We start from the raw sequence: 11,919 nt of genomic DNA on the forward strand, positions 1-11,919 counted from the left end.
CAACAGAAAAGCCTTCAGCTTCGTGATCATCCAATGGGATTGGGTGATCATCTTCTGACTCTTCTTCAAGCCATCCTGCATTGTCGTGTTTTGGGAAGTACGGGTCTCCGGGAAGATGGAATCCAACCATTATATCTACGCAAGGAAAGGGATAAGGAAATAATTAATAGACGAACTAACTAGATAATTATAAGATGATCTTTATTAGTTACTCCATTACTTGTTTAGAGCATACCAGTTATATGTATTCCAAAACATGATAGACCTTCGAATAAGTGATCCTAACTCGGAGCCCACAACGAAACAAGGAACAGGAAGTAACACAAAGATCACAGATTCTATGTCTATAACATCCTGGTTACATATAACCTTAGTGTATCCACTAAACAACTATTTACATACTAATAAAGACTTTTAGTTCTCAGATAAGTAGTTATAGTAACACAAAATACTCCTATAGTATTTTAAGTTTATGTTCTGTTCTACTGTTCTTATTGTAGTAGTGTTGGTAAGTTTTTAGACTTGTTGCAACCTCACAACCACACTTAGGCACATGTTAATCACTCCTCGGATAATGTAGTTGATCAGGCTACATCTTCCCAGGGTTGACCATATGTCTCTAAGTCTACTTGTGTTGTCCAACAATCGTAATACTTTTGTTCTGTCCTAGTGACACTTATTTTAGTATGAATGCAGGTACATATACTTGGTTAAATATTTTATTATTTAAAAGTATAAACTCTTTATCAGAGTATTTTAATCCCGCTTATGTTTATAGCTCATATATCTTTTATGGGTTGATACACTCGATTCACTATAAACAAAGCTCTGATACCAATCTGTCACACCCCAAAACCGGAACGGTGGAAACGTTAGGGGTGGAGGACATCATGTATAGTATCACTACAATGCAAAGTAGTAAACAAGCAAAAACATCATCCATTGCATTAATAATATAATTTCATACAAGTGTGTTATGTCAAGTTACATAGACACCAAGAATATACATCAAAATAAAAGAGGAGTTTTGATCGAGCTCCGTCTTCTCAAAAACCTGGCACCGGTACCTGTCTACTGGTGACCTGAGAATACAAGTTATTTTGAAATAGTTTATCAGCTTTAAAGCTGCTGAGATCATAAGTATATTAGTGTCTATGTTTGTATGAAAGCATTTGTAAGATGTTGGTAAGATGTAATGTATAAGTTTTGTAAAGTTTGTATTTGTTTGAACACTCCTAGAAAACCCTATGTTTCCTACTAAAATTAGCCTTCTACCAAGGCACCTAGTATCTGTGTGTGTGTCTCTTGTAAGAGTGCGTATGTTCCCAAATCCGACTATCCTTAACCAAAAATATAGTTTTTACATTACTGTGCATCGTGTGAATGTTCATGAAGAATGGGAAAATAATATAGTACTATAGTGTTGTATTAAGTAACTACTGATGTACTAACTACCTTAAACCAATTGTTATTTAAATTACCATGTGATCGGCCTGTACCCTGCTACCGACTCGATAGTAAAATGACGATGTAAGACGCCGTAAGAAATGACATTTGGCACCCGTAGACTTGCAAGTCCAACTATAGCGAGCAGCAAGGTGTAGGATAGTCAATCCAGTATAGATCTATACGCAAACTCATACGCTCCCCAATTAAGGAGATTCTGGATACAAAAACGGTCATGGCAGGTAGTGCCATGCCCCGTTTAATGGCTCACATAACTGTATTAATGTATATTTAATGTATGTGCTAGCTGTATTGTGTGTTCTTTCTCTGTCTAGCCTGTATGTAAGTTTCTCATCATAGTATCTATCGTTTGTTTCTCGTGATAGTATCTCTTGTTAGTTTCTCATCATAGTATCTATTGTTTCTTATTGACTCATGTATGAACTGACTCTTTGTATGTTTCATTGTTCTAGTAATAGCATTAGCATATCTCTAAACTATACCTATTATAGTTTACTAGTAACGTTGTTTGTGTATATAAGCTCTTTTGTATACCCTTTCTAGCCAAAGCTATTGTATTGAATGAAGTAACCTTTTATATCTATATACATATACATAATATATAACTAGGATTCAAACAACCCTCAGATAGATAACCCTAATACCCTAAGTCCCCAACCAAATAAGGAACATGAAGTAAGGTGAGCTATCAGTCCTAAGTCCTTTCAATCCTACTTATATAACTATATCTATATAGATACACTTTTAACAGAATATAAGTTTAAAAGAGTTTAAGAAACAGTATTTCACATGTAAAAGAGTTTGTAAGACAGTTTGAAGTAAAACAGTTTGATAACACGATTTGAAAAGTAAGAAGACCACTTGTTTGGTAGTTATTAATCACATGTGATTGATTTAATAACTATAGTTGTTAGAGATGCACAAAGACCCAATTTGATGCGATCCGATCCAGATCTGGATCCGATCCGGTTTGATGATGTCACGCCGAATCCGATTCAAGCTTTAATCCGAACCGGTTTCAAACCAGATTTGACCGGTTTTCCGAGACCCACATCCGATTCGGTTTAATCCAGTCCGAATCCGATCCGATCCGAAATCCGATCCGACTTTGCCTTTTTTTTTAAATACATATTTTTTGGACCTCAAATATAACATAAAATGCAACATGGGTACACTAAAATAGTTAAAACATACATCAAACGTCGAATTAGAAAGAGTTTTTAAACTAGTTAAATAATAATAATAATAAAGTGGCATTTTAACATTTAGCCAAATGGAAATAGTTTTTGTGGTCTTCCACTTCGTGTTGCCTTCATTTAATTATTCTTCAACCGCCACGCAAGTAACTAGGGGTCTCATCAATGCCATATTCTGCATCCCCGTCTTCGTCTTCGACTTCATCGTCATTGTCTTCGTCTTCCGGAGGTGTTGATAAGCCTTGTGCATATTCTTCATCCATGATCTCCAGTTCAACATTTTGTGATAGTGGGCCTTCTAGTGATGCCAAGTGTTATATACGTTCCACAGAATCTAAGTAATCCTTCAAGCAAACGCAAACCTCTACCGCAACCGGGGTAAGATTCGTCCTCAACTTTGATAAAACTCTTCCACTAAAAGAAAAAGCGGATTCCGAAGCTACCGTGGAAGCTTGGACGGTTAGTAAATCACAGGCCATGACGGAGAGAATAGGAAATTGTGCTTCCTTTTCTCTCCACCAAGCCAAAAGATCCAAAATTTTAAATTGTGGTGCACTTATTAATTTTAAAAAGTTTGAACCCATATAAATACCAAGTTCGCTACTAGGCATTAATGTGCGTGCTCTTTTGTTTTGCTCCTCCAAAAGGTAGTTATAAAGGTCGATATGAAAATCCGTTCGACCGCCACCACTACCCGATGCACCGCTAGTAGAGTCGGTTACACTTGCAAAAGTGTTTGACATATTGCCATATTTTGTAGCGTAAACGTCAAACAAATTAGTAAAAGTATCATTAAAAATGTTTATTTGGTTACGGATGTAGTTTGAGTTATCTTTGTGCAAATTTAAAGACATAGAAATTTTGGTAATCAAAGCCTCTACACCCGTAACATTGATACATGGGTTTGTTGCCGCGGCGCAAGTAAAACATGGTGGAATTTCTTTGAAATATTTGACTAGTTTTTGTCTCATTGGTCTCGTAACCAAAACAAATATTTCACTTCTTTGTTCAAAACGTTCCAATTGTGCGGACATCAACCATAATTCATTTAGTAACAACGGACTTGTAGGGTAATACACACCCGATAGAAAAGTGGTTGATTGTTTAAAAACTTTTAACATTTCCACAAACTCTTCCATCAAATCCCAATCAGAATCTGAAACCGTGTTTTTTCCTTTTGAAATTGTGTCGTAAAATAATTGCAAAGCGATTCTTTGACGTGTCAAACTTTCAAACATCATGCATGTTGAACTCCATCTAGTGTCACAATCCCAATGAGGACTATATGGAGTTACGTTAATGGAAATGGCAAACTTTCGATATTTTTCCATTGTAGCTTTATTTTTTCCATAAATTCTAGTTAACATAGTTTTGAATTTTTCAATCGTCGAATCTATCATTTTTAAACCATCTTGTACCACAAGATTAATAATGTGACAAACATATCTAGTATAAAAAACGAGCCATCCAAAATAGGTTTATATTTTGCAATTAATCTTTTTGCTGCGACGGTATTGTTACTTGCATTGTCAAACGAAATAGAGAAGATTTTTTCGCGTAAATTATAAGTCTCTATAACGCTTACTGAAATTGCAAATAATCTTGCCCCGGTGTGAGGATGCGCAAAAAGTTCAAAAGCAATTACTCGTTTGTTCATTACCCAAGTAGAGGGATCTATCCAATGTGCCATGACACAAATATAGCTTTTGGGACAACTACTGGTGGAGGACCAAACATCACAGGTTAAAGAAACACCGGTTTTATTTTAAAAATCCCAATTGCATATCTTTTTTGGCTATATCCCAATACTTGAAAGCATCACGTCTAAGAGAAGTGCGACTTACTTGCCGGTATTGCGGTTGCATTTTTTCCCGCAAAATCCTTGTTAATCGCGGGTTGTCAAAGTGGTTGAAAGGATAGGCCTCTTGAATCACGAACTTGCAAAAGCTTTCACGAAGTTCATCATTGTTGTGAATGAAGATCGACCCGTCGGGAGTAATATTTGGTTGACTTGGATCGCTTTCACCTTTTACAGCCGGACAAGTTTTTGTTGCATGACTCCTTAACGTGCTATTGCCATTTTTTCCCAAAAACATTCCGCACTTCTTGCATCTCGCTTTTTCCTTCCCGTTTGACAACAAACACAAATCGTAATGTTCCCACACTTCTTTACTCCGAGTGGTTGGTATGATTTTAACCACCGTTGCATCCGAATCTTGAGCCACGGTTGAATTTCTCAAGCTCATTTTTTTGAGTATTATGAAAATAAGTAGTAAATTTTTTGTGTAAAATTGAAATGTAGCAAATGAAAGATATATATAGGTGTTTAGAAGTGCCAAAAAGTAAAAAAAAAAAAAAAAAAAAAAAAAAAAAAAAAAAAAAAAAAAAAAGTCAAAGTAGCCGTTTTTTTAAGTTCTAACGGCTAGTTTAAAAAAATTCAAATTTTCCCGTTTTTTAACGGTAACAAAAAAATCTGGTTTCAAACCGGTTTAGGATCCGGTTTCAACAAAATCCGGTTCACGATCCGGGGTATAATCCGATTTCTTGTTCAAAGTGCCGATCCGGTTTCAATTCGGTGACTGGTTCAAACCGATCCGGTTTGGTCAAAACCGGTTTTGACCAAATCCGGTTTTCGGATCGGATCGGATCCTAGAAGCCAATCAGGTTTTTGTGTGCATGTCTAATAGTTGTTCAGCTTGTATCCCCCCCCCCCACAAAAGTATTTAAAAACATTTAAAAGGTTAATTAAGGGGGTATGAACTCACCTGTAGTGAGTGGTTTGGATGAACGGATTGTATAGGATGCTAAGTGTCAATTGAAGACTTGAGTACACACACGGATCCTATTTAACATATAAGGATACATATATGAATATAATTAGTGTTTATAACAACTAATTATTGAATTGAAACCACCTTAGGGGCTAGTAAACACTTATTTTGAGGTGTTACAACCATATATGATTGTATATACAGGTTATATGGCTATTCAAGGAAGTGTATGGTTAAAATACACACTATTTGTGTGTGTGTGGCATGGGTGTGCGGTCGCACACTCCCTATGGAATGTGCCAAAATGTATTTTAAGGATTTAGGACTCATCAAAGAAGGTTTCTTACTTCATGCTTTAGCCTTATATGAAGTTTATTACCATTTTTAACCTAAAAGGGTGTGTGCGGCCAGCAGGATGTGTGCGGCCTCACACCCTTTATGAACATTATAAAATCATGTTTTACTAGCATATCATCAAGTGTTCTTAGCATATAACAAGTTATGATAAGTGTATACATGTTATAGAGGCTTGAAAGGGTGATTAAGGTCCAAAACTAGCGTGTGTTCTTGGTGTTCTTGACTAAAAATGGATGTTTTCATGGATCAAGGCAAGGGGAAAGGCTAGTTAAGGTCACATATTAACTAAAAAAATGACAAATCACTGACTTGATTGAAGTTTGTCGTGAAACTTTGGATGGTACTTGAGAGAAAACATGTTCTAGCTTTGAAGAAGTGAAAAAGAGATCAAAAATGCCAAGTGTAGTATATATATATGGCAGAGTGAGCAGCTGGGGATGGGTTTACGGCCGCACACACCATGTTTGGTGTGTTTGGCCCGATTTTGTGATGCTACACACATACTAACACATTCTACTACTCATATCTTTATTATACTAACTCTCAAGCACTCCTATACACCCAAAACTTCATTATAAAATAGCAAAATGAGGCTAACTTTGATAAAAATGAAGAATGTATAAGTTCAAAATTTCGGGTTGTCATATGCCTCGATGCCTTCGCGATCACATGCCCCCTCTGCATCAGAACTACCGCTAATCCTGAGATTGAGGCATCACAATACACCACCAAATTATCTAACCCCTCGGGTAGTACTAGAATCGGGACCTCACATAACCTCTGCCTCAAGGTCTCAAAGGTCGACTGCTGGTCTGGGCCCCACCAGAAAGTCAAATTCTTCTTGGTTAAACGGGTGAATGACACAACGATTTTGGAGAAATACTGGATGAATCTCCGATAATACCCCACTGGACCTATGAAGCTACAGATCTCAGACGGATTCTTTGATACTTCCTACCACATCACTGCCTTAACCTTGGCTGGATCAACTGAAATGGCATCTTGGTTAACGATGTGCCTCAAAACTGCACCTCTCGCAACGAGAATTCACACTTTGAGAACTTGGCATAAAGCTTTTATGTTCTCAGTGTCTCCAATACCCCCCTCAAATGCTGCTCGTGCTACTCCTTGGTCTTTGAATAGACCAAGATATCATCAATTACAACGATCTCCGATCGATCCAACATCAGTCTACACACCCTGCTCATGAGATCCATGAATGTTGATGCAACACTAGTGAGACCGAATGGCATCAACAGAAACTCATAGTGTCCGTACCGAGTCCTGAAAGCCATTTTCAGTATATCCTCAACCCTAATTCTCATCTGATGATACCCCAACCGAAGATCAATCTTGGAAAACAGAGACACATCCTGCAACCGATCGAACAAATCATCGATCCTCGGAAGCGGATAACGGTTTTTCACCATTAGCTTGTTCAGCTCCCAATAATTGATACACAGCTTGTATGACCCGTCCTTCTTTTTCACAAATAGGATCGGTGCTTCCCACAGGGAACTGATCGTATGACCCTTGGTCTAGCAGCTCCTGAAGCTGCATAGACAACTCCTTCATCTCGGGCGGAGCTAGCCGATACGGTGACTTAGCTATCGGAGCGACATACGACATCCAATAATTGCAAAACTCAACTAGCCTCTATGTAGGCACCCCAGGCAACTCCTCGGGAAATACATCTTGGTAATCTTGTACAACCAATACATTTCCCTATTCTGTTGGGGCCTCAACCCTCATATCCGAGACATATGCCAAAAATATTGAATAGCCCTGATGAAGAAGTATCCTAGCCCTCGCAGCTGAATAGAGAGTTGGCCCCTACAAGGCTCTCGCTCCATGAATAGCCAGTTCTCCCCTACTTGGGGTTCAAACCCTCACCAGTTGGGGCTCATAATCTATCATGACCCCATTGGCTCCCAACCAGTCCATCCCGACGATCACCTTCAGCCCTCGCAACTGTATCAAGATTAGATCAACACGAAACCTCTCCCCAAGCGAATTCAGGACATAGTCCCGATACACCCTCGCAACACTCACAGTACGATCATCCATAATCTCAACCTCAAGCGGGGAATCCAAAGTCCTCGGCACATCCCAAAACTTCTTGCTAAGCGCAAGAGATACAAACGATAGAGTAGCACCCGAATCACATAGAACGTGAGCCGACATACCATTGACCAAAAATGTCCCTATACATGAGCACATATATATACATAATCAATACAAATCAACATCAAGCAGGAAAATAGAATACGTACCAGAGACGATGCCTGGTGCTGCCCGAGCCTCCTCGGTAGTCAACTGAAATGCACAACTCTGCACTGCTGGAGCAACCGCCTTAATAGGGCGGCCAACAGTGTGCAGATGCAGGCACCGCCACTGCTCCTCCTTGTCCCTTCAACTTCTGATAATCGGCCCCGTTTATGGTCGGTCTGGTTGCAGTAGAAACAAATCAAGCCCTTCTTGGGGCAATCCCTGCTCATGTGGCCCGACTGGCCACACGCGTAACATCCCGAGCCTACCGCTCGAGAAGCCCCACTGTGCGGTTTACGCACTTGGCACACCGGCCATGGCCTTGTTGGCGCCTACTGGAAGTATCCGAGGTCATAGGTTTTTTATCCAGACCTACCGCTGTTTGTGCCTGCTCTGGCTTTCGCTTGGTGCGGAAGTCCAATTCCATCTCCCACTCATGGGCCTTCCCCACCATCTCATTCATGTTTTTGCACCCTGTAAACCTCACAAATCTTAGATATCATCCCTCGGCATGGAATGATACCTCGTCCTCCTCATGTCCTCATCTATAGCATACTGTGTGATCAGCAGTGCTCATTCCTAAAACTTGGCGGTGATCTCTGCTACAGTCTCGTTGGTTTGCTGGAGCTCCTAAAAATCCCTCACTAATCGTTGCACCTCAATGAGTGGTGGAAACTCGAGATCAAAGCGCCTGACAAACGCTGCCCATGTCATCTCAACAACACCAAATACCCCTACCTGACTGGTCACCTATCCCCGCCAGTCCCGAGCTCGGTCCCTCATCATACATGAAGCAAATCTCACCTTTGCTGCATAATGGCAAGAGCTCATGCACTGGATGTTCTCCATGTCTGCCACCCAGTGTCGGCTGACTATGGGGTCCCTAACCCCGAAGAACTATCGCATCCACATGACTTGAACTCCCAAAACGAGGGAGTTTGGGCCCTGACATGTCCTACAGTAATCTCAGCTGTGAACGACCTGAGCCGTTCCTCCATGATCTCCATCATCCCTTCCTGGACACTCCCAAAAATCATTGAGGTAGCATCGAGGATGCCCCTCGTAACCTCGGCTGCTATGAGCTCGCGCAACCTCTCATCAATGGGCGTTGTACCATTGCCCAACCCAGATCCTGATCCTGATCCCCCTACTCCAAATTGTGTCACCACCATCCTGATAAGAGAAAATGATCTAGATAATCAAAAAGGGGGTCCTCCCACACTAGTTCTCCTTAGAGCTTCTACGTCTAACATCAGTTTGGGTACAGGTCCTGTGGTTCCAATAGTAAGTGCCTGATACTACCTTCCACACCTGCTTGTACTTTCCCCAAGGCTCTACCTGATAACTCTAATTCGTCCCAGAACAAAGCATATCTCACGGGTACTGCATAACTCAAATCGTAGGCTATCCTAAGATTTGCTCAATCCTATCAAATTAGATCTCTAATCAATCATAACCAGTTAACTGCATGCAAATTATACATAGAACAGGATCAAATAGACTTTCGAATAACAGACCATACCCTAAGACCACAACCATATAAGGACTAGGAAATAAGGCCAAATCAATCATTTTGAGGCTATAAGACCCTAACCGTATACAATTTTTAAAGCATACACATAGCAAAATCCATCCAATTATCATAATCCTACTATCAGTATAACATAGGTCGGCCTTAGTGCCTTCGACCCATTGGTATGGTGAGGAGACTCACCTCCCAAGAATACTGAACTGATAAGATATGATAGGACCCAACACGCAACTCCAACTCAACTGCCTACAATCATCATGTGACTAGCTTTGTCAAAATCTCAAAATACCAACAATACCATAATGGTCAAACTTGGTCAAAGTCAAGGTCAACAATCAAGGTCAATAGTCCATGTTGACCCAACTGGTCGAGTGCATCTAGCAACTTTTCGAGTTCCTTCAGTGATCAGAAAACCATGGAAAACCGTAGCTAATTCACCGAGTTATCTTTTCAACTCAACGAGTTTACTCGTCAGACCGAATACGGGAAAACCCAATCCAACTCGTCGATTCATCTCATCAACTCGCCAAGTTTACTCTGTAGACCGAAAATGGGGAAACCTAGTACAACTCATCGTGTCATCTCATCAACTCGCCAAGTTTACTCTGTAGACCGAAAATGGGAAAACGTGATCCAACTCGTCGAGTTATCTCATCAACTCGCGGGGCTTTCCATTGTCTTAACATATTCACTCCTTTCAGTCGAATCCAACATCACAAACTACAGATCCAGTCCGTTAGGACTAAAATACCAGATAAAGATGCAAACTTTACGTGCATGCAAAGCCTCAAAAGGCTAAAACACTAAGACTAAGGTTCATACAAGGTTTATAGCATGGAAAAAGGGCCTAGACTAGATAAAGTGGGCAACTTTATGTCCATGGAGGCCTGGAGGTGTCTAGATCTGAAAACATATCCTCATGACAAATTCAAACCTGAGAATGACACCATTAACTACCAAAAGGGACAATATATTTTCACAAGATGAGATCTAAGCAAATGGTGGTTAAGGTAGCAAATTTGGACCTCAAGATGGTTACCAAAACAAAGTAGATTTCAGATCTACTGCCTCTCTCTTTACTCCAACTTCTTCAAGATCCAAATTCGTTCATAACCACACCAAGATCACTCTCCAAAGCTCTCTCACACACTCAAGAAGGTATAAGGCTCGATCTAAGGTTTCTCTGGGCTATAAGGACGATGAGGGAGGCTATAAATGAGCCATAAGTTCTTTAAATAGTGGTACAAATCCCTGGAAATTAGCCTTTTCCTTCATAGTGTCTAATCGTCGAGTTTGAGCCTTCTAACTCGTCAAGTAGAACCTGAGTCTTGCATCCAAAACTATCTCTACTCAACGAGTTGGAGCTCCCCAACTCGTCGAGTTCCAGTCCAAAACCATAACATCTTGAAAAATATAAATGATGCCTGAAATGAGCATTACAAATAAAATCATATTAAGACTAATGTTCTGGACTTTTTGTCATAATTGATATATATATATATATATATATATATATATATATATATATATATATATATATATATATATATATATATATATATACACTTACGTCTTGTAGTAAAAAATAGTGGATTGTCCAACAGATGAAGAAGGATGAGACGCTCATCAATCACAGCCATGATATCACCATAAACGTTGGAAAGCTCGATTCACCTTTTTTCCATTAGATTCTTCTTTTTCTTTAATTGAAGATAAAATCCTCCACGATACCTTTTGTGATCCCATAAAAAATTTCTGATATCCAACTGAGAACATATTCCTCTCAACAACAGTCAATTTGATATGCAGTTTTTCCACCTTCTTCCTCATGTCCATCCTTTCTGAAACCAAATCAATACAAAGCAGTAGTTAAAATTAAGCAAAATTATCCTCTTAATCTCAATGTTTACCTTCCTTGATAATAGCTAAGTTTCTAAAATAGTCAACATCTGATATGTTAAGGACATCGAATCTTTATTTCTTTCAACAAATAGCCACAAATTTCTAATTTGGTACTTTTTACTTAGATTAGCATAGGTATCAATACTTTTATATAAAGTTCCAAAATTGAATATCGATCTGAATATGTCTAGGAACGAAAAAGTTAAAAATTGACCTCGTTTTTAAGCTCCATTTTGTAACGCTATTTTACATCTAAAAGTCAATAGCATCGATAACATATGTGTCTGTGTCTGGAACTTAAACAGTTGGCACAAATATACATCTGCCACATATTATATTTGCGACTTTGAAAATAAAGTAAGGAGATAAAAAATTAATCCTTAGGGCTCAAAGCAGTCTTGCTATCTTCCTGTCTACATATGGCTTC

General features: G+C 39.3%; 1 pseudogene; it reads right to left on the bottom strand.

The window, feature by feature from the left end:
- The window catches only part of LOC111894026 (14-3-3 protein 7-like), a 75,149-nt pseudogene extending 63,723 nt beyond the window's left edge, over positions 1 to 11,426 (bottom strand).
- Between the last annotated feature and the right edge of the window lie 493 nt (positions 11,427 to 11,919).

Source organism: Lactuca sativa, chromosome 7, assembly GCF_002870075.4.
Source record: "Lactuca sativa cultivar Salinas chromosome 7, Lsat_Salinas_v11, whole genome shotgun sequence".
Lineage (NCBI taxonomy): Eukaryota > Viridiplantae > Streptophyta > Magnoliopsida > Asterales > Asteraceae > Lactuca > Lactuca sativa.